This window comes from Schistocerca gregaria, chromosome 3 (assembly GCF_023897955.1).
Source record: "Schistocerca gregaria isolate iqSchGreg1 chromosome 3, iqSchGreg1.2, whole genome shotgun sequence".
Lineage (NCBI taxonomy): Eukaryota > Metazoa > Arthropoda > Insecta > Orthoptera > Acrididae > Schistocerca > Schistocerca gregaria.
The window spans coordinates 286,606,357-286,634,349 of record NC_064922.1 but is presented as its reverse complement, the minus strand read 5'-3'; the positions used below and the strand labels follow the sequence as shown (position 1 = coordinate 286,634,349).

Below are 27,993 nucleotides of genomic sequence, written 5' to 3'. Positions count from 1 at the left end.
CGGCTTCGCCCAGCGCCTTCACCACGTGCTGCCGCCAGTCGCCTCTCGCGCGTCGGCGGAGGCGGTTCGGTAACAATCTGAGAGGGGATTTATATCATGCAACGAACCGACAGTCACACATGGCTCAATCTACGTACGAGTTTTCAGCAGAGTGACATGTAATTCAGCAAATCTCGTCGCTTGCAGCTGTCGGCTTAAAACAACGCCGATTCGCCAGCGAAAAATAACTACCAGCTCGGGCATAAGCACTGTTTTCACTGTGTGCCATGCTAGCAGCGTCAAGGCGGACTTCATGGATAGCCGCAAAAATACCAACGTGGACGATGTCGGTAATTCAGTGTCATGCGACTGCACTTTTTTTGTTGTACGTGAACGTGATGTTACTTGTCTTCATATTTCTTGCTAGTCGGAATCTGTCAGCAAGTCATTTGCATGCCTGTGACCTACGTGTGCGAATGGGAAACGTAATACGCTATTAGGTTGTAAGTAACAATGTCCGTATCAATATGTAGACGGTAATCCCTATCAGAAATAAGTTACTCTGCATTTTAACCAACAAGCAACATCGTACTTATTTTAATGACCTATCCCCTGTGTGTCAAAGTAATGCATGTATTCCTCACTATTTTTCGCTTGATGTCAATGAAACACATGGAGCCGAGCTTCCGGAGTGGAGCAAGATGGCGTATCATTTATCCATTGCATCCAGCTGATGTTTACTACCGCGGCGCGATACCAACGTGACGTCAAAGATGCTGACTGTGAGACAGACATCTCATCGCCAGTTGGCGTGACAGATTCGGCGCAGAAAACAGTTTGCAGGCGATCACTGAGCAACAAGACGCTGTATTGCCACAGCTGAAGGTTGTTCTTTATTAAACTGCATTGGCGCAGAAGTCCGGATATACATCGATTTCATCCACAAAAGTTTAACTGGTAAGATTACTAACACTTCGAATGTTTTGTCCAAGTTGCAGTATTTGAAATTATTAAAAACAAATGCATTTGCAAAACGTGAAGTCTTTTCCCTGTTGGAACTATGCCCCATATTTGTTCGTGAAGCGTGAATTTGTGTTATCTTTAGATACTACTGTTGGTGGCACTTAAGCCACAATTTGAACCATCTGAGAAGCAAAAACCGCTACACACTCCCGGACGTTACAGTATATTATATAGAGCCAAGGAAACCTTAACTTCTTGATCACCAGGAATGGTAAACAGATCAAACTAGCTAGGCTTGTATCTCTTCCCAGTCGAATCTTAGCAAAGGAGAGATCACTAGCAGTCATCCAGCCGAGCCTGCTTCTTCTACCCCCCTCCGCTCACCGTCTTTTCGCGTAAGGTTGCCACTAACAACATGCAAGAAAGTAATAAGCTGCACAGAAAGGCGACAAATCCTGTAAAACACGCAGTGACCTCCGACACTTTCACAAAAGCATTCTCATTTAATACAAGGAAGAGCTGGGGTAGATTGTCAAGTGGTGTGGCCGGAGGCAGATAACCAGAAAGAAAAGCACGAACCTTCCAGGAAAATATTGGTCGTCTCGTAGTCAAATGGCGATTTACGAAATGTGAGTTTGGCTTCCGGACAGTCTTCTCATATACTTTACGTCGCACTGGTCCCGCTAGTTAACTTCTCTCTTCTTCGAGGTCTTCTTTCACTTGATGCCATAGTCCGTAGCACGACCGCAATCTCTAACTTCATTCACCATCTTAAACGCTCTCCTCTTTTTCTCACTCCCCCCTCCACGGCGGTTTGTCACGACTGCTCCAAAACCAGCTGTGTGATGATACGGCGTGGGCAACTGCTGAGCGGCCTTGGCAGCTTGCAGTGTCGCCAACAGATGGCCTGCCTGCATTCAAAACTTTCATCTACGCACGACGCAGCCCAACAACATATACATTATATTCCTATAATCTTATGTATCCAGTTTGCTTGTGAAATGGCAGTTACTCTTCAAGTTAGTGTTTCTCCTCTTTTATTTTTTATCATAAATCTAAGGGGCATATACATAAGCTTTTTTCACATCAACAGCCCATTAGGCCATTACTGTTCTTTTGTTTTGTTATTTCTGAGGCTATCTAAACATTTCTTGGCATGCGGGTACTCTGAATGGCACAAAATCTACGGCAAATGTCAAATTATTTTCTGAATTTAAAACCAGGACACTATGCCTAAGGTAATTGTTACGAGTGAGCAACTTTTAATTATCATACTCTCTGTGTCACAATTTCTTCGCATGTTTCAATTATTATGTTTTAACGCGAACATACTTTTTTGGTGAAGGTGCGTTAAACATCGCAATCTGGAAAAGTAAAAACTACAGAATCACTGTGACAATAAAGAATAACTCCGCTTGCTTTGATCACGAAAAACCTTGTTGTGACACTACACTATTGCATTACGTACCTTTTACATAAAGAAACTAAATAAGAATATTCGTTTCCTCGTTAATATCCCGTGACATACGCTGGTTTATTTTATTTGCGGTATTCTATCAAAGTAACGGTCTTCAAAATCCTATTGACAGAAACTCCGCTCTACGTAACCGGAAGTTTTTTTTCCGTCGTTCATGGCTAGCTCCCATACATAATCCATTTCGTTGTTCCTGTTGAGGATTTTCGTACAGCTCGTCGCGTATCTTCGTATCCAACCTATGAATGTAACTGGATATGACTTCTGGCCTTTCCATGTCCCCGGATTTCTTCCATTCAAATCTGTTCCACAAGCAACTTTACACAAGGGGGGGGGGGGGGGCGGGAAATAAAACTTCTCATTCCTCCCACTGCCTGGAAACTAAACTCCATTCTGCACTCTCAGTTTCAAGACATACTCTCCCCACCACCTAACTTCCTTTGATTATAAAATTTAACTTTCGTTTCACTTCTCACAATTATAAACTACGAGCTTGGACTGAGCCCACTTGAGCTTTGATTAATATTTAATTTTTTCATAGAGTTAAGTTCAATGTTACAAATTGCTGTTCAATGCACTGTTGTAGTTTAGCTCTGTAAAAGAAAACATCAATGCAAGAAGGAATAGTTCAAGTATTCTTAATAATGACAAGGTTTTTTTTTTTGTAATGTACTATGTCCTACAGAGTATTTTATCATAGACAAAACATGTAGATTTGGGAAAAGAAATGAGAAAAACGAAAAAATAAATAAAATATGTTCCGTTAACATTTTGTGGCCGTGAACAGCAGAAGTGGTTAAATCCTGGTCATTTAAACTTCCAGGGTTTACAGAGTATAAGAAGGCGATTCCAGTATTCATTTAATACACAACATCAGGGTGCAAAGCTTACTTGCAATATAAATTTGAGAGTCTAAAATCTTTCCGCTCAGAAGCTCACTCCCCATCCCTGACACACACACACACACACACACACACACACACACAAAACCGCGCGCGTGCTCGTGAAGAAGAAACGAGGGGGGGGGGGGGGGAAGAGGGGGAAAGAGAGAGAAAGAGAGAGAGAGAGAGAGAGAGAGAGAGAGAGAGAGAAATACATATTAAAAAAACAACTGATAACTGCGTTGCGTTCGATCTCAGTAAGGGCTTTGCTACCCAATAGAATTTCGAAAAACCATCTATTGAGTTATCAAAGTTTCTGTGCATTGGCTGAATACTTCGTAACAAGGCATGCGCCTGAACATTTAAGGGTTAGTTTTACACTTCAGCAACGCTGACTAAGCTCTCAGTTCAGAAAGCCGCAGCTTTTATCTGCTTGGCAGCCTGAACGTAGGCACTAGACGGCACGCTCCCTTATCGTAAACTGTGTCGCTCTCAAGGAGTTCCTCGCAATTGTTATCTGAGCCAGAAACCGACAAATGAAGGATGGTGCTGGCTTACTTGCTAAGGCTACAGAAATAACACGTCGCATCGAAACTGCAGATTATTGTTAGCATTGAACATGCGGCTGATACAGTTGTTCGGGTACGTAATGGATAGAAAGGCTTAAAACAAGTGTTTCCACTAGGACACTACATTAATTTGTCGAAAATTAAAATTTACCGGTATCACGACAAACCATTTTCATATGACACAGCTTCACTTCAGATTACGTGCGTCATGAGCTTTTGTACACGTGGACAGTTTTTAAACATACCAAAGCTATAAATCATCGGAAGAGCTAATGCATAAAGAAGCCGACTATTATATCACTGCGATAATCATACAAAACACAGTAGAACACGCAGACAGGGTAAAGCACGTCTTTCTTTCACTGATAAAGTAGCGTGCTTCAATTGAATGTTAGTGTGTTTGGCAGCTTCTTCAGTTATTAATTCGTTCAATGATTGGTATGTTCAAAGTCCGTCAACTTACAAAAATGTCTTTTTACACACAAAATCTTAAGTGAACATGGCTCACTTGAAAATTCTCAGTGGTCAATCGTGATAGCCAAAAGATTTAAGCAGGAACTGTGGTTTTGACGTTCGCAAAGTTCTTAGCCCACATGGACTCTAAGAAAAATCTAACAGTATCTGGTAGACTGAAATAAAAACAGGAAACATGCGAAGGTAGGTAAACAACCTAGTCTTTCGCATAGGAGAAACATACGCCACGAAAAAAAAGTATAATTTCCACCAAAAAGATTAGACTGACATACCCGTTTCTCCGAAAGGCATAAGAAGCTATTCTTACTGAGGCACACACAACTACTAGCACCTCCACACGAACGTATGTTTGGAGAGTATGCGTCAACTGATAAAACGTCACTGCGGCAAGCGGCTACTTCAGCATTGAGTTGTCGTAACGAAGATATAGTCTGGCTGAAAAACATCTCACACCAGGACTCATTCGACGTCCTCAGTCATTTTAGCGGTGACATACTTACCGTGTAACTTCGAGATTGATACAGAAGTAATGTCAGAAGGAAAAATTATTAATTTGTATACAAATCGCTTCGTCATAAGTGGACTACAGACGAGTGTAGCAAATCATAACAAAAAGATCACCCACACAACTTTTCCGTAATGCATTCCTGGCAACATAGGCCATTAAGTTTTTACGTGCCTCCCGGAGACATGTCGATTCACGATACAAACGAAATATTAGTTTTCAGTTCTCGGATAATCTAAACGAACCCTACAATGGGTTTTACAAATACAAGGACCATTTCAATAATAGGTTTCTTCACAGTGTTTCACAATTCCTATTCCAATCTTCCAGGGATTGTAGAGATGACTTGCTATATGAAGTTTTGATAAGGAACCTACCTCCGGAAATGTACAATTTGGATGTAGAATAGTTTGGAGATTGAACCACTTTCAAATCATGTTTCATGACACGCACACAGGGGAGACAATAAGCTCTGACCTGTACGCTCTACGGGCGACAATGGAACTCTGATTAACTTTTCCAAAATTCGTCGCCGGTTTCTCTTCTATGTGACGAAGGGCGCATCTTTTTAAAAATAGAGTGCGGCGCGTCCATGGAGCAACACAGTTAACCCTCCTACTTGCGAACGTGCCAGCTTTTTGCAGCCGTTGTAGTCGGACGAAAATGGTATGTGAACTGGTGATCTTTCCCGGGCAAGTGTTCCTTGTCTACCACGTTCCTTTCACAACGTCAAGAACCCAGTAACAGGAATTGTGACGTACCCTACACACACACACACACACACACACACACACACACACACACACACACACACACACACTTGGGAATACAGCCTATTAACTGGTGCATTCCAGCTATTATTACAAGATATGTTGGTCAGATTTTAATCTGGTACATCATGTACAGGTATGGTGGATACTTCAGCTACGTGATAAGAACTTGAGCTAATGTTGGTTGTCTGTAATCGAAACTCAAATATTAGGAAGTAAAGTGTCATCCGAAATTCACAGATCTTGGCTGTTAAGTATGGGAATGCGGATTTTAGGATAAATGCACGATGGTCCGCCCACTTACATGAATCTCAGGAAAAACGTGCACAGCAAACAAATGGAACAACCGAGGCGCTTGTTTTTGCTAATGACACTTCACCAACAACAGAAAACACGAGACAACGACTGCACTGCAAACAGTTCCTCCAATTCACGTTGTGTCTGGCGATTCCTCAAAGACGACCCAAAAGCACTCGCAACTTGGTGCCTCAAATTGTATGACCGAGAAACAAGCGTTAGTCCGGCTTCAGACGGGAAGAACTGGCTAACGCCGACGTGGCGCTCTACGAGTTTTGTGACTCACTTCCTGCTATTTCAAGTTGAGGAACCATTTCGTCACGCTAAACCAAACATATTTCGGCGACGTGCCGCGTAGAGAAGAACCAATAAGAAGCAAGAATGCACTCAGTGTCACAAGAACTTATGAGATCACAGACTGTATTTATTGTGTTCAGCTGAATTCCATATTCGGTAGGTTTTACGTTATTACTTACATCCTATGAATACGTGCCATTTCTAAGCACCAGAACATTAAATCTCTCGAGAACGCGTCGTTATTAGTACGATTTGTTGTAATGAAATAACGGAAAAATGTCACCGAGGTCGTTAAAGAATTTTCATATTCAGTTACCTTGGTGTTATACCATAAAACGGGTGTTGTAAAATATGCCGTTTCAAAGCAACAGAGCACCGAATATTCGTCAAGAAGTGGTGTTCTTTGTGGGATTTGTTGTAATTAAATGTCAACAACACACAGGCGATTAGATCCTTCATACGACCGAAAAACAAAATATAAGGTCGCTGATTTTAGAACATTACCATAGCGTAATTGGTAGGCTTGCCACGTTACAAAATGGTGAGTAGCGGGCTCGTGTCCTGCTGTAACCAATATTTTTTTTCATCTTCGCCTTTTTCTAAAAAGTAATGAGACTTCCTCATTAACTTAACAGAAATAATTGCTGTAATATATATAATTGTGAGAGCACACTTCGCGAGGAGTGAGTTCGTTTGATTTTGTGACCTTTTACTGACTGAACCTGTTACTTTTTATCGTATTACGTGTTCATGGATGCTGATGTTTTCATTTATGTATACTACAAAGAGAGCATGACCAGCACATGGACAAGGGAGGAAATATGCGTGTAATAGACCTAAAGTAGGAATTTCACGTGCGTCCATTTCCGTAAACGAACTGTATGATTTGAAAGCCAAATAAAGACAGACAACTGCCGCTGGAGAGCCCTAGAGCACAGAATCATGTTAACTAGCTCGTTCCGTGTGCTGACGTCATTTAGCTCCCTCGTCCCTCGTGTGACGATGACTTCGAGTAATAGCTCTGTACTTAATTGGCATTAACACAAATGACATACATGTCACTCTTTTGGAAATTTCTGGGATAGCCGCTCAATTTTTATCACATAATCTATATTATTCAACATTACATTACTTTCAAACACACAAAAATAGCCCTCTCCCACGCCCAAACATAATGCAGTCAATGAACAGCAAAGTATCAACATCTAGAGTGACAACATATAATCTATATTTCGTATGAGACTTCATATGCCCTGATACGAAATACTGTGACATTTCCTCCCCACTTCTTTTCAATGAAAACAACAATTTTCTGCATCGTCCTGGTGCCACAAACGTCTAGTAAGTAACCTACAGCCATCATTTGAGATTGATGAAGACACTAATTTATAGAAAGAGTGTAATATTTCAGAATCCGAGGCTGTGAAAGCTAGCGTTCGAAAGCTATTTATGGAGACACACATCGAAATTGTCTGAAATCGTAAACGAAACCATAAAAAGCTGAAGTTTCCTAACATTTAATCATCGGCGGTCGTGCTAGAATGAATCTAGTTTTCAGAAAAGAAGTCAATTTTTAATTTGACTTTTTCAGCACTTGCTAAAAGTGTCAAGCATATACACAACATTTATAAGTTGGCACCTAGTACACTTATGTGACAACTGGTAAAGTATCTGATAGTAAAGTATTCCTAGGGATATACCAGAATTATTGTGACAGTTCTGCAGAAATTTAAAAATGCGTTCACGTATTTAGCCCCAAACATCAAATGGTGTTTATAGCCATTACTCGCAGATTCGACATCCAGCATGAGCTAGGTGCTGACAATACGTTGTGCTCGTACTGGATAGGAACAAGTGTTACTATCCTGTCCCACAGAGTCGTTACACCTACCTTTCATCTTCCCCAACATAAAGAGTTTCTGCTAGTGCTCTTTGTCTACTGCTTCACTAAATGGGCTTCAAATCTTAACATAATACCAAAAGAAGGCGGAGAACTGAGGTCGATCTTTTCGCCACTGCAGTGACTAATTCCAAGGAGTGTTTACACCAGCACTTCATTTCACCTAAGAATCCGGACCACTTCACTGCTTCCACTTCACGAGGTATGGTACTCAGCACTGTCACCACCACCAAAGGGAGGGGGGGAATATATATATATATATATATATATATTAAAGAAAGAAAAAAACGCATCTGCTTAGAAGACGAGGCAAAGCTCACTTTAACGGCAAATAACTACCAGTATTGAGTTCTTATTTCTTAGAAGCCCATCGCTAATACAGCCAGATATCCCGGTAAAAATAAGAGCGAAGTGGGACTAGTTATCAGAAACGGTCAGTTTACACTGATCTCCGCATTTCGAGGTCTCGCTGCTGTGAACCGCCATCTTGAATATAACGTTTACACGAGGTTCCCAAAACCTGATTTCCAAACCAATTTTCCAGTACCGCTTCAGAATCGATTTTGCACATCCGTAACTAGCTGCCGGGTTTCCACTACCACAATCGACTTTTCACTCTCATATAAACGCACAATCTTCTGTAAAACACGCTTAGGTTGTCAGCTTACGTCTTTTTTTTTTTAACTAAATATGGAAGGAGTGACTCCTTGTGCAGTGAAGGAGAAGCAGAAATATTAGACTGAGCATGATGCTGTCTACCACTGTTCATATCTAATTGAAGAGAAATAGTGGTTGTACTGACTAAATCAGAAGCTGAAAAAGCTGTTTTTCGGACGTCATATTTAACTGCGCTAGGAAGTCCTATTCCGGCCTTAACATGTAAATACGAAAGCGAAAAACGGTTTCCGAAATTTGATTACCGTCTTCCGGAAGATGTGTCTCCATGTAAACGTAGTCATAGACGCATGCTAGAGTACCGTGCTCTGTATGTCCGCTGAAATTCGAATGATGTAAGTGCAGGATCACTCAGTTCAACAGGAAGATGAGAACTATGTGATGTAATTGTCTTGGAATATATCGTTCTGTTTAGAGAGAGAATATGGAAAGTCCCTTCACATCATGTTATCCCGTGTTTTGGAAAACTTCGGCCACATCGTACTGATGCAGTGCATTCTTTTGCAAGTCAGTTATTTTATCTATCGTGTTATATTTGTATCTGAACCATCTGATTAGTTTCAAGCGTGATACGCGCAGCGATATTAAAAAGATTTTGCTTTCCCTTTGCTGATAAACAAACTAGCTTGAATGATAAGTGCCACATAACTGTTACCGTGTAACGGGAGAAAATCTAAAATGAAATAAAGATTGAATGTAACAGGACGTCTAGATGTTCAGTGATGACCTGGAAGTCTATGCTTCCTGTGACAGATGAACGTCCATATCTACAGTGGAAAACGTTATATGCTCTCCGCAATAAACAATTCTCGGAATAATTCGTTTGACAGTTGATGAAGCTTCCACAAAAACATTAAAATCTACTCACATAAGGAGTGTTCGCTCAAATTAAACGACATTACAAATTTGACCCAGGGCACTGATTTTAGCGCCTTATCTCTGTATTTCGCGGACTACACTGGTCCAAATGAGCTGTTCGAACTCATCACGGGGGTCCCATCCTCAGATTCGATCAGTGATGTTTTTCTTTGCTTCGCACAGCCTCTCTTACTAAGGTGCGAGTCTTCTTCCTGTGGAAGAGAGGATAATGGGTACATAATGGTTTTCATATAGCCTATAGTTTGTTTCTGGTGGTGGTACTGCGAGTGCTACGACAGCCTGGTCGGATTAGGTACTGCAGGAGATAGGAATTGGATCATCGTTTACGATCTTCGCTATCAAGCGACTGCACCAATTATCTGAACGTTCTGCACATCAGAAGATGAAAATCCTGTCGTAAATACTCTATTATGCGATAGTGAGCAAAAGCTAACTATATTAATAAATCAGTCTTACTGGTTTTGATAGACTGTGGTGTATGTACTGGAAGTCCCTATTTAATTTTATTCCCTTTCTGTTTGATTCTCATCAGAAGGCTGCCCAAGACTACTGCGCAAAAGGTTATCACGTGATAGCTTTATCAGAGGAGAAGCTGTACCGAAGATTCTAGTTACTGACCTACTGAGTGTAGCTCTTCGTGGCCAGAATACTGTTCGGTGTACAAAAACAGCATCACTGCGGACACGTTCAACCGGCGCACAAGCACTGCTTTTTTAGCGGTCGGACGATCCTCGAGGCGCAACACTGTAGTTACGTAAACGAGAAACCGCATGCGAATAGCGAACCATTACGCAACCTCATCGCAGAGACAACCGCGCGGTTTTCCTGCTCTGCAAGTTAGTTCGGGGCGTCAGACCATCTTCTTTCCGCTCAGCTTTAACAGTGAAGGGGCAGTCCTGTCGCTTTCCTTACAAGAAGCAGGTAGCCCAGTCGCCCCAACACAACACATAATAAAATATCTCTTGTGCTGTCACGAAGAAGGCTAGCTCGTGTTTGTGAAACCAATAACAACTAGCGTATGCGCTGAGAGAAAGGCATATTCGCAGCAGCGCTACTTACGCCCATCTTGGTGGTTAAATAAACTATTTAGAATGAAGTGCAGCTGGCATGAACTCAAAAGTTCGTTTGCACAGCGTACTGTCTACAGAGGATAGGATCTAATTGGAGAGAGATGTACCCTCTGACCATTCGTCTCCTACGCAATAACCAAGTCAATTACGGAAGGGGACTGCAGTTACAGTAGAATTTCAATCCCAGTACACTTCCAGCCTTATACAGGTGTGCTAAATACCAGAACCAAGTGATAGTATAAGAATTTCCATTTAGTTACGTTAAACGCAGCAACTGAAACAGTAAATTATACTTATTTCTTCTCCGTTATAGAAACAATTTCAAAAACGGTATAATGAAATCCACTTACCACACGAACTACTCTTGTTTTATTCTAACTCGCAGTAATAGCTGTCCTTTTCAACGACTGCTCTGAATAATTTTCCTTTATGTCCCACTTAGCGCAAGTAATATAAACTACGCAATCACAACCACATAACGCAGTACTAAACATGCGGCACAAAGAATCAAAGAAACGATTGAACACACTGACGTTCAGAATTCGTCGACATGAAACAATTATTACATATGTCTATACGTACGTGGCTTATACTCGTGTCCTTGTAGATATTCAAACCATATTAGACTTTACTCATATTGAAAAGTAATTAAGGGTGGTCTCGGTGCTCTCGGATACAAAGGAGTGATTAGAATTCTAGGTTGTGTCTTCAAATTTATAAATTCAATTCTTGCATAACAATAGGTACAAGAGAGAAATGAATAAACCTTATTTCTTACTGTAATCCAGTATTACAACTAGAGCGACAGGCAGCAGCGTAGACCAGTTGCGATATAAGGGGCCATGTCGTAACGGTTGAACGTTGTGGCGCCAGATATAAACGTCTGAAGTCCAGGCAGGATATACAACTAGACCCTTTCCAAACAGTTTAAGTGAATTTGCTCAATACCTTATTGGAAGTCAAAATAAGAAGCCTAAGATTCCCAACTTTTCTGTGGCAGTTCAAACAACGTTAAGTCTGTATAAGTGTAACTGTATAAGGCTACTTGCCGCGAGGTCTTAGGCGCTGCAGTCATAGACTGTGCGGCTCGTCCCGGCGGAGATTCGAGTCCTCTCTCGTGTGTGTGTGTGTGTGTGTGTGTGTGTGTGTGTGTGTGTGTGTGTGTGTGTCCTTAGGATAATTTAGATTAAGTAGTATGTAAGCTTGGGGACTGATGACCTAAGCAGTTAAGTCCCATAAGATTTCACACACTTAGATTAACTCTACTTACACCGTATTTGGGTTTTCACGTTGAACTGTAGGACGAGGTATAAGCGGCTGTGTGAACCGTTCTCAGGTCGAAACGAATCATCAGGCTGTTTTAACGAGATGGATGTAAATTAAAAACAGTGTCACTCAATTTTGATAGTAATTTAAGTTACTTATAAACGAGGAACGAGGTGCACCAAGAACAGGGAATTTTAGAACTGTGTAATAGGACAATCACAATATCCGACTATACAACAAATAAAGAGGAAGCATTAATGTATGCCACAGAATACTTATATGTGGCTACGAAAGAGGAAAAACAGAACACAGGATATGAAAGATCGCAAGACTAAGGAAAATTACGAGTCATTAATGAAGGAGATATTTGAATGTAAGATGCATCAATGAATTGTGCAGTTACACAGATAGCATCACAAGTACTATGCCTAAAAAAAGAGGGCTAATGCTCCAATGAAGACGAAATCTCTCTGGCCGCAGTGTTTGCTGTTTGTTGGTTGTTGGTTGTCTGGGGGGGGGGGGGGGGGGGGGGGGGGGGGGACCAAACTGCGAGGTCATCGGTCCCATCGGATTATGGAAGGATGGGGAAGGAAGTCGGCCGTGCCCTTCCAAAAAAACAATCCCAGCATTTGCCTGAAGCGATTTAGGGGAATAACGGAAAACCTAAGTAAGGACTGGCCGGACGCAGGTTTGATACGTCGTCCTCCCGAATGCGAGTCCAGTGTGTTTCCTGTTGTCGATAGTTTTGTGTTGCCTGCAATTACCAAAGGCCGGCCAAAAAGAAATGCATCATCTAATGTAGCTACGTAACGATAAGCACTACGTTAATGTTATGAAGAGCAGCTGATTTGTCTTTTATTATGTAATCAATTTCCTGATGTTTCAGAATTACTACCATGATACTTTACTACGCCAACATGCCGCGAGCAAATTCCTCAACAGATGTCAGTGCACGTCAGCACCGAAGATTCACAGAAAGGTGTTACCATCTATACAGACAAGACGCTGAAGGGAAGTAATAATTTCGTCGGTTTTATGACTGCAAAGTTCAGAACCAGCTACTTTCAGGTAAATCGTCGATAAAATAGTATCTGCCTTTAACGAACTTATACAATATGAGAAGGAAAGATCACAACAGGAGCACCTCTAAGGTGCACGCACAACAATAAGATTTGCTAACTGGGATGGACAGTACTGCCACACCACCCAAACAAACGCGACCTACCTCTTACCTCCCTCAGAACGTCGTCTAATTGAATCAACAGGTGTGGAGGGAGCTAGATTAGGAAGGAATAAGTTGTAAGCAGAAGAATTTGCTATATGGGTAGCGAAACAACTGACGATAGCCGAAGTAAGAAAGGGACGATCACATAGATAATATTGTGGGAAGAGCAACCCAAAGACTGCGAATCGTTGGCAGAACACTTAGAGGGTGCAACAGGACTACCAAAGAGACAGCTTACACTACGCTTGTCCGCCCTTTTCTGGGATACTGCTGTGCGGTTGTGGGATCCGCATGAGGTGGGACTGACGGCTGACATCGAAATAGTACACAGAATGGCAGCTCGTTTTGTATTATTGTGAAATAGGGGAGATAGTGTCACAGACATGATACGTCAATTGGAATGGCAATCATTAAAACAAAGACTTTTTCGTTGCGGCGGGATCTTCTTATGAAATTTCAATCACCAGTTTTCTTAAAATGGCTCAGAGCACTATGGGACTTAACATCTGAGGTCATCAGTCTCCTAGAACTTAGAGCTACTTAAACCTATCTAATCTAAGGACATCACACACATCCATGCCCGAAGCAGGATTCGAACCTGTGACCGTAGCAGTCGCGCTGTTCCAGACTGAAGGGCCTAGAACCGCTCGGCGACAAGAGCAGGCCCAGTTTTCTCCTCAGATTGCGGAAACATTCTGTTGGCACCCACCTACATAGGGAGCAATGATCATCACGATAAAATAAGAGAAATCAGGGATCGCACAGAAAAATTTAAGTGCACGTTTTTCCCGCGTGCCGTTCGAGAGTGGAACGGTAGAGAGACAGCTTTGAGGTCGTTCACTAAACCCTCTGCAATGCACTATATTGTGAATAGCAGAGTAATCACGTAGATTTAGATATAAAATGCAATCTGGCAGCATCAAGAAAAGAATTTATGAAAAAGAGAAATTTCTTAACGTCCAATAGAAATTTAAGTGTTAGGGAGACTTGAGTGACGACTTGTACAATTGCGAAATGTTGGAATAAAATCCTTTCAGTCAAGACGAGAACAGTAGGCTTTGAAACGTGGTGCTGCAAGATAATTCTGAAGACTGTACGGTGGGAGATCGGATAACTAATGAGTAGGTACTGCATGAAATCACGGGAAAAAGAAATTTATGGTACAACTGAAGTAAATAATGGGATCGATACATATAGCACATCCTGAATTACAAAGAAATAGGGATGAGGAGAGGGGTGGGGGATGAGGAGAGGGGTGGAGAAGACCAAGTCTTGATTACAGTTAGCAATTCCAGATTTATGTAGGGACGATGAAGCTCAAACAGGAAAGACCGGTGTGAAGAGGTGAATCAAACCAGTCTTGGGACTGAAGACCACAACGTTGGACCACGGAAGCCATATCTGTAGGCTTCGAGAGTAACGAGGACATCGTGTGCTTGTTAAAGAAGTGGAACGAAAGACGTAAAGAATTTTGCGAAAGTGAATTCCTACTGGGGAAACAAAACCAGCTGCAGTTCAGAGAACGACGGAAGGAATAAATGAGTCAAGTCTATGTGCTTAGAATTTCAGAGAGTGGATTGTGCACTGCCCTCAGACCACCTGCCGGCTACTTCCTGACCAGATGAACGTGAGCGCCTCGAGCGCAGCGACACGGGCGGGGCGTGCCCGGCAGCGCTCGGCGCTCACGGCAACAACGCGGGCCGCCATTGTGGACAGAAAGTGAAACGGCGCGTCGCGATGCGCAGAGCGCCTGGCGTGGCGTGGGAGGCGCTCACTTCCCCTTATATGGGTCGCTGGCGCTCCTCTTCAACCCCCCCCCCCCCCCTCAAAACACACACACACACACACACACACACACACACACACACACACACTAGCCTTACCTTTCAGTACTGACTCACTCTGAAGATGCCTAGCGTCTATCATTGGTGCCAACTGTGTCCCTTGTGCACCAAAAGACAAACCACTTTTTTCTATTGCACAACGTGATGACATTAGAGACGTGCCAGAAAAAGCAAAAGATACAATGCGGTTAATTTTAAATTCATTTTTTGTGACATTTTAGTATCTTGCCGCTTCATACACACGTAAATACGTACATGGATGGATGGATGGATGGATGGATGGATAGATAGATAGATAGATAGATAGATCTACGTAGATAACCAATATTAATATGCTCTTGTACTTGCTCCTACACATAAAAGTTTGGCTTCGTAGTCCCTAAGGAAGGTTAAGCACGGAAATGAAGATTATTCGCAGAAGCCGGCCGCCGTATACAGTAATTTTTCTTCAATTGACCTCATTCAGGTTTTCAAGAGTTTATTCTATATTCTCCAAATATATGAATAAGCGGATGGCCATTTGAGCTGTCCTATGTGTGTGCTCCACGTAACACGGATGAAGAATGAGAAACGCCGTCCGGGTCACTACACTTTTTATACCTGATGATCATCACTTTCGATCTGACTAGTAGATTATCTACAGATACAGAAAGGGACAGGACAAAAGGATGAGAGACCATACAAATAATTACGAAAATACAGAGCTACACGTAACACCTTCAATGGTACTGCAAATAATATAAAACATTATGAAGTTATCCGTTCATGGTTGTGCAAGATGCAATTTGTCAGCAGCAGTAAGAATGACATAAAACGAACATAAAAACTGTGGAGGTTGCAATGGAAAAAAACTGCATAGTCTGTCACACAATAATCCCTCGCTCGTCACTCAACCCGCTATGGTATGTGATTCACCCTAATGACCACTCTGGATCGTCATGATGCAACTCCTTCGTGAATATGTAGTAATATTGTCTGTCACAAGTTACGATTGTTTCTGTTGTCAAATTTCTTTTTTTTTTCACTTTTATCTTACAGGAAAAGTCCTGAGTAATATTTTAATGAACCCAAGCGCTTAAAGATGCATTAACAAATTGAGGACTCGGTGCAATGGTGCTTATTTATTTCATGGTTTTCGTCTTACGAAATGTATAAAAAATACTAAAACGTGAGATGTATAATTTATTGTGTGGCTGTTCCTCACATGTGTATTTGATATAATAACACATCATATACACTGAAATACCACACTACACGATCAAATCTCCCGCACTTTCGGCGACAGATTAGAGTATTATGTACGCCATTCATCGATCACCTGATGTCCTATGCCCATTACAGATTTGTTTAAATGCCATTCAGTTCCGCCAGATCCCTTCGCACTCCTTTGCACCAGCGGGCCGACTGTGGTGCCCCACCCGTTTGAATAGGCTTTACTTCACGCAGTGTGAAAAGCGCGATGACTAGTACCAGAAACACATCAGGTATTATATTCAGCACAGCGATGTGGTAATCTCGATATGGTGGCAGCACCGTCCTGTTAACGCCCGAAAAACATTCTGAAGAGGGAGGTCGTGGGTGTGGGAGTAATACTGGCGTACAGTCTAGTATTCTTACAAGAAGGTCGGTGTCACACGCCATCTGCCTAATTACCAGGTCGACAAGCAACACAATTTGCAGAAAACGAAAATCTAATTTCGAAATCCGAATGCGATGTTCTCTGCCATGTTTACATGGTAGTCCCGAATATATTTTGCTAACCCGGTCAAATCTCGGTTTCTGAGTGCCATCCGCCTAACACGAATGGATTTTGCTAATCTACTGTTGCGATTTGATCAAGTCAGTTATGTGAGATTATCCACACCTAATCAAAATTCGCGTGATTCTCTAGAGCTGGATTAGTCAACCTATTTTACCTACCGCCCACTTTTGTATCCCCATAAGTAGTAAAATTTTCTAACGGTCCGTCGATTGCACAATAACGGTACTTTATAAAGTAAGGGAGAAATTTATAAAGCAGAGATAGAGCAAGTTAAAGCATATAATCAATACTTACCAAGTAGTTTATCTCAGTATCTTATGAAAACCTAATGTGTGTGTTTTTAAAACCCCTACCGCCTCCAATGAATGTTGGAACGCCTATTAGTGGGCGGCAGGGACCAGCATTAACTTTGGAGCATTAAAATTAGCAGCGTTGTCCAGAGCAGTGCTGTACCGTAGGGGTTAAGTCATATTCTTACTGAAATATAGTCTGAAAGTTCGAATCGCTACGGATACCTCGAAATTTTCATTTTTAATCCTTTATCAAAATAACTCATTATTTTACTGCAATTAACTGAATTTATTTTATTTTTGATCCTTTGTCACGTTGTTTTAATCATCGTATTAACCTTACAAATGGTTTCAAAAAGGCGATCCCACCCCTCCCACTGTGTGTTACCGAACATTTTGTCACCAGCAAAGGATTGTGGACAAGAGCGTTTGCCAGTAAGGGGAAAATGTTAAAATAATTTACAAATTAGCCTGCAACGAAGAATAATACCGTTGCCGTCAATTTGTCTCGTTTTGTTTAAATTTTGAAAATATTTCAGCATTTGTGCATCTTGCTTCCGCAAAGAAAGATAAAATGTGAGTCTACTCAAATAAATTAAAAAAAAAAAAAGAAGTTCAATTTCTGAGCTATAGTCGACGTACTGGTTTTTGAGTAATATAATTGTGAGAAGTCAATCTTTAAAGAAATCCCTGTCACCACCTGCATGCTCAACAATTAAACGCAGACCAGCACTTTTATTCGACAATACGCCGCGTTGCACTGTCCCTTTTCCAACATTTATTTACGGTACAATTTGTGCGAAAATCCATGTTTCATATAAAGCCACTGACTGCTTTGCTTCTGATGCTTCATTCTTCTGCCCGCATCTCGTGGTCGTGCGGTAGCGTTCTCGCTTCCCGCGTCCGGGATCGATTCCCGGCGGGGTCAGGGATTTTATCTGCCTCGTGATGGCTGGGTGTTGTGTGTTGTCCTTAGGTTAGTTAGGTTTAAATAGTTCGAAGTTCTAGGGGACTGATGACCATAGATGTTAAGTCCCATAGTGCTCAGAGCCATTTGAACCATTTTTGCTTCATTCTTCCGTAAAAACCTAATGTAGCACTTTCTTTTTGCAAGTCCTCTCGTTCGCACATAACAGCGCCTTTTAAAACTAAATCCCATAGACAAAACAATTCTTCTGTGAGCTTCCTTGGTTGCCTTTAGAAGTGACAAAACCTGCGCAGTTTTTGCAAAGCTGGTATTTCTTTATATTGTGCGCAACAGTGTAGAAACTGCTGCCTGATAACATTATCCATATCGTCATTGGAATACTTATGATTAATACCTTTCATTTTCGTCTTGGGCGTAGAAACCTGAAATCCACCCTGTCCGGCTTATTGTCCCCCGTTCCGTAATGTGCAAACCAACTTTAACATTTCGGCTGCACGTTCCGTCGCCTTCTCTGCCGGTACGATAAATTCCTTAATAACGTTAACAGGAAGCCATTATGCCTGCTCGCTTTTTCCACTCTCACCTTCCATGTTTGTACTGCGCGCTTACTTTACTGTTAAGATTTCCATGGGATCGTGTTTTGCGAAGTATCAACTTTTAGTGTTTTGCATCCATTTTCAGAGATGTCTTGTTGCTGTGGTGTAGGCTGTTTAGTAATGCCTTACGGTTGGGATGTGCTTCTAAAGCAATAACGTGCACTACTTTAATAGAAGAGTGATTGTACCGAGTGACGTGATCAAGTTAGATTCCGTTACTGTCGCATTACCACTTCGCCTTACCGGGTAATAGACTGTGTGTTCATCACCGAACTGTGTAGTGTGTCCTACGCGAGAGCAGCTACAACCTTACTATGCGCAGAAAGTACAGCCAATGCAGCCAACAGGATATTGTGTCATTAACCCACTTCTGCACCTGGTTCTTGCACCTTTGTGTGTATGAGTTCAATTTCCCATAGCGTATCGTTTCCACAGATGAAGCCGAGTTCACCAGGGCACGTGTTCTCAGTTCCTAAAACAGTCATGTATGCGCTGATGAAAACCCGCATGCTGCGCGCCCTCGTGGATTTTAGGGACGATACGATCTGAACATTTGGACAGAGTTCCTGGAGAGACGTGTGATTGGGCCATACTTCTTTCACCACTCCACAGGTACCGCGTACATGCGATTCCCCGGTGCGTACTGTATGGGCTCTTGGACGATGTGCCACTACATGTGCTTCAGAACACGTGGTCCCAGAACGATGGCGCACCACCCCTTTTTCAAGTGCGGTCCGAGATCATCAGGACCAACGATTTGGGCAACAGTGGATAGGGCGTGGTGGCCCGGTTGCTTAGCCTGCACGTTCTCCTGACTTGAACCCGCTGGACTACTATCTTAGATTTGCGAGACCCATGTGGAATCCGATGAAGACCTACTGGAGTGGGGTATAGCTGCGAAGAATCCTGGAGGACCAGACACTAGTGATCGTGTGTATGGAAATTGGTATGGAGGTGCAGTATTGTGTTGGCGTCGGTGGTCGTCACAACCAGTCCTACTTGTAATCGGGAAAACGGTACGCTTCCGGACACGAGTTAATGTGAAAAACCGAACTGTCTTTGTCCCCACTACACGTCCTGAAAATATGTAAATGGAATTTAGTTATACCAAGTGTATGGGGTGATTACATGATTTTACAAAATCTCAGTCTTTCTGGGATAATGGAGATGTATGTATCTATCAATTTGAAGCAAGGGACCCAGGTCCGGAAACGACCGAGTTGAGAGTTATGAGCGAAAATCGCTTTCATACTCTGACAGTGGGATACATGTACCGGTACTGTCATTGCTAAGACTGTAGGGTAGGCAATCACCAGGAGCACTTGGGTGCAGGGGACCGGATAGTAAATTGACTAATCCTCTACAGACGGCTTACTGTGTACAGACATGAGCAATCATGGTTTACTATGTCTGTACAGTAATAGATTGCAGTCCGTGTTTACAAGTTGAAGTACTAACGCCGGTCACCCCAACCAGAACATGATATTCGTTTATGGACAAACAAATGGAAGCAGCGGAGAAGAGAGAGGTTCTACAGGACCAAATATCCTCGTAAAAGACATCCACCTCACACCATATTTCCAAGACGTTGCAACGATGAAGTGAAACAGGACAACTGGTACCACAGTACAACGAACGAGGAGGACGACGAACTACACGGATTCCAGACTTAGAAGATGCAGTGCTTGCTCAAGTGGATGAGGCGACGATCAGTTGCACATTAAATGAATGTTTCGCTGAGCACTGTGTGTAGAGTATCACGGGTAATGCAGCTGCACACCTACCATCCAAAGGAAAGTGCAAGCTTTGATTCCCGCTGACTTCGGATCTGGTGTCGAGTTTAGTCAATGATTTTTGCAGCGCCTTACAGTCGATCCTCACTTTCCTACGTGTGCACTTCTCACGAACGAAGTTCGTTTCACCAGACCCTACAGTCTCTATAGTGATGTGTTGGCCTATGAGAATTCTCAAGCCACAGTTGTTAAGAGTCAACGACACAGAATATCAGACAACATGTGGGCATGTACAGTCAGTGATAAGCATTAGGCTCGTTTGTTCCTCCTACCCGCTTTACTGCACCAACGTACACAATGTTTATCAGACAGATACTACCCAGGTTGCTGCTGCGTATCCCATTTGTTATTTATCAGCAGATGTAATTATGATATGGAGTCCTGCCGCACTTTGAACTGAGGGTTCTTAAACACCTGGATCAGACAGTCCCTGAGAAGTGGATTTGGGGGGGGGGGGGGGGGGCTGTTTAGTGGACAGCACGTTCACCTGATCTTACGCCCACTTCATATCTTCTTGCAGGGCTGAACTGTTGTAAATGTTGCAGCTTCTGAAACTTGTGTAGGTAAATGGACTTCTTTATTACTGTACCGGTCTCTCTAAGGTTTGGTACGTGCACCGTTACTAGTCCATCAAGAGCGGAAATTTCTGGGGCACTGGCAGATACTCAGCAGGCAATCTATACTTCATGATCTGCGTTCGGAAGCACGTAAGTAGAGGGTTGCGCAAGGCTAAAGCAAGTCCATTTTCGTTGATTTTTTCGGCGCTTATTTCCGGACTAGGACCTTTAACCAAGGTTTGTTTTGGCAAGCACGAAGCCAAGAAGTAGAAACTTCAGTGGTTTGCGAGCGAGCATTATCTTCGTGTAATTAAAGTCCACGATGGCTTGCCATGTAGGACAACAAAACTGGGTGTGGAATATCGTCGACGTATCATTGTGCTGTGAGGGTTCCCTGGGCCGCACCCAAAGGGTAACTCCCCCCCCCACACACACACACACAAATAAATAAAAAAAAATGGCACCTCAGACCATCACTCCTGTTCGTCGGGCCGTATGGCAGGCGGCAGTCTGGGACGTCTCCAGACACGCCTTCGGCCCGGAAACTCACGGCCTGGTGTAAAATTGTCCTCAGGGATGAGTCCCGCCTCAAACTGAGCCCCGGTGACAAGAGAAAAATTGTGTGGACAACGGTGGGATACTAGTCTGACTGTCGCCCTCCATACAAGCACGACAACCAACACAAGAATAAAGGCCACGAAAAAGAAGGAAAAGTACAGGTTGTATGTGCACCATAGCAGCTATTGGGCCGGAATGTATTGATTTATAAGATTGTTTTCACCTAAGCCAGATGTCTCAGTTAAATATCCAAGGAAGTTGTACGCTGTATACTTAGAAAACAATTAGTCAAATAAAGGAAATAATCATTCCTGTAAAAGACAACTAGGTAGACGGCAGGTTTGTTGTAGAACGCAGACTATTAGCCTTCTTGCGGAGTTATCAAAAAATGGTGCAATTGGCTCTGAGCAATATGGGACTTTAACTCCTGAGGTCATCAGTCGCCTAGAACTTAGAACTAATTAAACCTAACAAACATAAGGACAGCACACACATCCATGCCCGAGGCAGGATTCTAAACTGCGACGTAGCGGTCGCTCGGTTCCAGACTGTATCGCCTAGAACCGCACGGCCACTACGGCCGGCGCGGAGTTATCAATGTAATTCCCGAGTTTGATGTAGGGATTTTGATACGTCTATTACTGTTCGCGACGTTTGTGAGTTACTTAGCAAAAAGATATCATTACAGCTTGAGCCATTTCACAAAAGTCGTGGTCGCCTTGGAAAAATGGTTACCTAATGAAAATCATTGTATTAAGGTTTAAAACAAACTGTGTTTTAGTTCTGCTGATAATTTTTAGAACCGATTTTCGCCTTATTGGACCATCTTAAGTAAACAACTAACTAGCGTCCACAAGAAAGATTACAGTTTAGGAAACCAATCATGAGAAACAAAGCTACTATCAAGACCCACAGATTCTTTTGTCATGAGATTAGGCAGAAAATGTAAAATAGACTGCTCCTCACTCGCATTAGTACCATTATATTCATAAACTTGTAAGGTGTGAGCGTTTAATTGTGTGTGAAATTATCGATACCGTATATAATAATGTTCGGCGCATGATAGCAGTGGTAAATGCTCGACTTCATAGTTACCATCAAATGTCATGGCCAAAGATTCTGTGCGTGTTGACATTTCCTTTGTTTCTGATATTTGATTTCCTACCCTCTAGGGTGTCTTGTGGATGCTAGTCATTTGTTTCTTGAAGATGGGAGATAAGCTGGAAAGCCCAGTTCGGAATAAGCAGTATTAGCAGAACAAAAGCGCAGTGTCGTTTTTTCAGTCTTAAATATGAAACTGTTGTACCAAGAAATGACTAAAGAATTAATAAATATGGTAATTATATTATCGAGCTACATCCGAAGAGAGCATATCTACCTAATCAACAGTGTCCGTCATCTAGCAAAGCACAGTTAAGTTTTGTTTGCTCAAACATGTTTCACCACATCTCTGGGATACTCAGTGTCTTATTTATTTTCTCTGAAAATACAGGGTGATTCCGTGATGATTATCTGAACTTCCAGGGATGACTGAGAAGGGTGAAGTGTCAATGTAAGGTAAGAGAGGTCGCCGGATCTCTTCCAATTGAGAACGTTTGGACCATCAAGGGCAAGATCCGCCAACCATCTCGGGATTTTGACGATCTAAAGCGCTAACTGGACAGAAATTGGCACGATATTCCTCAGGATGACATCCAACAACTCTATTAATCAATACCAAATGGAATAACTGCTTGCGTAAAGGCCAGAGGTGGATCGACACGCTGCTGACTAGCTCAATTTGTGAGGCTCTTTCTCTTGAATAAATCATTCAATTTTTCTGAAACTGTAATCATTTGTTTGTCTGTTCATGTACAAATCACCTACCAATTTCAGTCTCATTCCTTAGCGGTGCGTCTTAGTCACTGCTTTTTATATTTTGACGAAACTGTGTGGTAATGAAAACATACTACAGAAATTGACATACGACTTTAGCAAATAAGATTATATAATAACGGTGCAAATTTCAGAGGATCAAGTTTTAATTTCTAAAAGTGAGGACGGTCTACTGACAGGTGACTATGAACTACGCAAAATATTGGCCAGGGAACATGTCAATATCACTACAAGAAATAAAAACAGTGGCTTTCTGCGGAAAAACAACGCAGTAAGCACACAAAAAATTGTATTACTAAACCGCTAACCTGGTTCATGATAATTCTCACGTAGCAGATTGCCTAACTAACGGTTTTCAGGGGCAACGAAAATTTAATATTATTCTTTCACACACTCACCGAATTCAAAAGTTTAAAATGATGACTTAATCTACTCAGTAAGGGATATAATCTTGTGTTAAAGGTTTAATACAGTGAGACAAGTATCACAGCTAGAAATTATGCGTATATCTGAAGGCAAAGTAGCTAACGGAGCGCAAATTACCATGTATTAGAACACTTAGCGACTTCCAACAAATTTCACAGATAATTTCAAACCTTAGTGAAACTCTGCTGAAGTTCAGAACAGACAAAATGAAGAAATTGGTAAGTTCAGTTACCTAAATGGTATCACTGAGTAAACGACAAAAAGATAAAAATGAAACGCAGCTGTAACAGGTCGAGTAAGGCCTGACAAGTGACAGTAGAAAGACAACACACTACTTGAATAAATGTCTCAGTTTACCGCGGTCTGCATTTTTGTTTGTTTATTAATGTAAAAACAACAGAGAGATGTTGAGTAGGCGCTGTTAGATTGCTGGACACACCTATTTTTGTGCCTGAAAATAAAGCATCCTCAACTAATTAGTTGGAAATACATCGAACATTTTCATAGAATCCAAATCTTTAACGAAAATATGAAATACAACAGGTAAGAGCGGGGAATCCATTAACACCAACGTGAAACTAGGATTGGGGAAATGCATGACGGGAGTAGCTTTTTTGCTTTCACGAAACAAAGGCATCACATTCGGTCTACCGGACAACACACAGATTCCGTACAACGCCAAATTCGTGGAATATGGAAATTATTAAGATCAAATAAACAACAGCCGCACGAGTCTAGCGTTTCTATTCCTCAGTTCATATCCGCACAGAGAGAGACGTGAACTCATGGGTAATAAATATCTAGTTATCTACTGTGTGTGTGTGTGTGTGTGTGTGTGTGTGTGTGTGTGTGTGTGTGTGTGTGTGTGTAAGGGCCCACAATAACGAAGTTATTAGCGCTACCGCCCGAGTAACGAGTTTTTACACGATGTCATATTCTCGAAAACACAGTACGACCATTTTGACATTATTTAGCAACATTGTGAGTCTACAGAGTCTTTACCGGCACCGTATACACATATAATTACAGACTTCTAGTTAGATACATTCATTGGATTTACTCCTGGTATACAATACTTTTTTTTTACAAATCACTTATAAAATAATGTAATGCCACACTGTTCAATCATATCTCACTATCAGTCACTGCATACACGATACAGAGTGGTCTACTAATCGTGACCGGGCAAACTATCTCATGAAATAAGCGCCAAGCGAAAAAAACTACAAAGAAGTAAGCTTGTCTAGCTTGAAGGGGGGAACCAGATGGCGCTATGGCTGGCTCGCTAGATGGCGCCGCCATAGGTCAAACGGATATCAACAGCGATTTTTAAAATGGGAACCCCCATTTATATTACATATTCGTGTAGTACGGTAAGAAATATGCATGTTTTAGTTGGACCAGTTTTTTCGCTCTACTTGTGGTACTGTTCGTGTTAATACATATCGATAAAATAAATATCGGACTAGACCTATTTGGTATAGCGCTGTCAAATGGATACATAAAATTCAACTTTAAAAATAATTTTCTTTGCAACGGAAACAAACCGACGCAATCCGTCGACTCCGAACGTCGCATAAAAGACATGTTGAACTACATTTGTTTTGGCTGACTCCAGACTCCAGTAACACATTGCAAAAACGAATACGCAAAAATCTGCCGAAACAACACAGAAATGTGCCTGATGATCTTGAGAGGTTCTTTGTTATGGGTAATGGCGATACGTATTCGTTGCCACGCTTCTGGAAATCGAATAGAGCCGGGGAAAAAAGTGACAATTTATGTAAATGTGATGTGAATTGTTTAATGTTGTGGAATTACAGTGTGTTAAGTAATAGATATTAAACAGGATGCCGAAACACAAATGATGTGGGGATCTTGCCACTGAGTTGAACAGAATTTCCATAATTATTCAATATAATTGTGAAAAACGAGTTAAGACTATATTTAACGAAGACAAATAGGAGAAGCTGGATATCCTAAGTACAGAAGACAACCTCAGGAAATTGGTGATTTCACTGCCAAACTACGAATGCGATGTAACCTAAGAGACAGGAATAGATAATCAATGGGTGATGTCACAAAATCTGCTTCTCTCAAAAATACGTCAATAAATGTGGCGTACTGCGACCTTACTAAAATCAATTAAATGTGTGTTCAATTATGTTGACAAAGGCAACCGAAATATGAAATACATCAGTATAAAATGAGTAAATACGTCAACTGTAATGAAGCAACTCTGCGAATATTGAGTTTCCAAATGCATGATCGAGAACCAGCAGTTATTCATTTTGCAGTGCATTTAGAAAATGGCCAAAAGATATATTTTACAAGAGAACGAGAGAGAGAGAGAGAGAGAGAGAGAGAGATCAGTCAGTGTACACGATGATAACTCCGTTCTTCCAATTTTGTCACAGTGAACCGTATGTAAAGGACGTTGCTTTATGCTGGTGTACCATCATATTATACACGGAACGTAACAAGCCGAATCTTTCAACGAATAAAGCAAGGAACTCCTGTCGAAGATCACGTATCAATCTTCGGATGTTACAAGTGTACAGGGTGCATTCAAAAATGTTGATTGCTTATATCTACGAATGCTACTACATGAAATTCGAGGAAAAAATGTTTCACCTATTTTTTATGTTTATTTTTTTTAAATAGGCGACTGATACACATGTGAAAAGTACACACAGGCGTGTCAGCGTTTTGGATTATTAGAAAATGAATACCACTGGGTGTTGGCACTTCAAGAAGCCGAGTTGACAGCAACCGCAGGACAAGTAAAATATCTCTATGCAATAATACTGACAAGAAGTATTCCATCGTATCCTATTATATTATGGGAGAAATTCAAAGAAGGAATTAATTATGACGTACAGCATCAAGATTAAATATCGTGTAGAATGAAGAGATACATAATCACTTATTCACCTTTAACTGAAATCTGAATGCAAGCGCGACGAAGAGTTGGAGTCGACGCATTGAATTCCAAAAGACAGAAAGAGGGAAGTTACAATGTTGATTAATGATTGCCATTCATCGTTCAAAGCAAACTAAAAGTAGAAAACAATGTTACATTTTCATCATGTAAACAAAGTTACCAGCGGAAAAACCTGTTTGTAGGCATCTAGAGAGAAAGACATTTGCTAAGTTCAATATTGACTGAAACAAGCGTAACAAAAGCACTGGAATAGTCTGGAAATGCGGCAACATCAATGCAACGAGACGAACACCTCATTCTGCTTTGAAATGCCATTAAAGGTTGCAGAACAAGATTTTCCAGTCTGTAATTTATTGCGAGCGTCTGGACGAGGTAGCTTTTAAACCGTGTTAAGTATAGTAAACATATGGGACAAATGCACGGCACAGTAAGTGATTCGAAGTATTACATGGAAGTAAGTATTACAAAATCTGCGATATAATTCAGATTTTCGGCAAACCCTTCCAGTACTTCCACTTTCAACTCCAGCAGATGAAATCAATGTTCTGTTCTAAGCAACCACTTATTTTGTTTGGAGTGAAGGCACTACACTTAAGAACAGATATGAGTGTTCACGTTTCGAGCGATTAAGAAGCGAGAAACTTTTGTACGTTGGTGAAGGCACTTACCCGACTAATTGTCTAACTGACCAAATGGAACTTACAGATCATTTATGTCACATCTTGTAAAAGTCAAGATGGACTAACAGATGAAGTCTATCCAAACGATGTTCAAAATTACGCAAATTCAAATTGGTTGCCTGAGAGAGCCGTTTTAGCAGTAAGAAATGAAGCAGTTGACGATATTAATTTAAAAATTCAAATCAAGTTTCCTGACGAGACAAGACTGTATAAATCAATCGATTCAATGTACAATACAAATGAATATGTCAATTTTTCCACAGAATTTCTGAATTCGATTCAAGTAAAAGAAATGAATTTACATGGCTTAATATTGAAAATACGATCACCAATTATTTTGCAATGGAACAAGTATAGATACCCAATAATACGATTTAAGCAAAAATCTTAGTGAAGGATACACAGTACTTATTCAGAGGACTACTCTCATATCTATCTCACAGCTGTTTCAATTCAAAAGACTACAATTTCCAATACGGTTAGCATTTATTTTCACAAGGGCAAACGTTGAAATAT

At 41.4% G+C, this 27,993-nt stretch overlaps 1 protein-coding gene and 1 long non-coding RNA gene across 15 annotated transcripts in view; one reads left to right on the top strand and one right to left on the bottom strand.

The window, feature by feature from the left end:
- LOC126353766 (uncharacterized) lies at positions 1 to 23,331 on the top strand. Its single transcript, XR_007565200.1, has 3 exons — positions 1 to 329; positions 12,886 to 13,067; positions 23,077 to 23,331. It is a non-coding gene; the product is annotated as an uncharacterized LOC126353766 (long non-coding RNA).
- LOC126353762 (serine/threonine-protein kinase tousled-like 2) overlaps positions 1 to 27,993 on the bottom strand; it is a 538,693-nt gene that overhangs the window by 60,251 nt on the left and 450,449 nt on the right. Inside the window, exon 1 of one of the 14 annotated variants that reach the window (XM_050002840.1) lies at positions 1,522 to 1,807. The exons of 12 other annotated variants lie outside the window; for them this stretch is intronic. The gene's annotated coding sequence lies outside the window, so the exon portion shown is untranslated. Of the gene's footprint in view, positions 1 to 1,521; positions 1,808 to 27,993 lie in introns of those variants that run through there. One more of the 14 variants, XM_050002837.1, reaches the window with a different exon arrangement.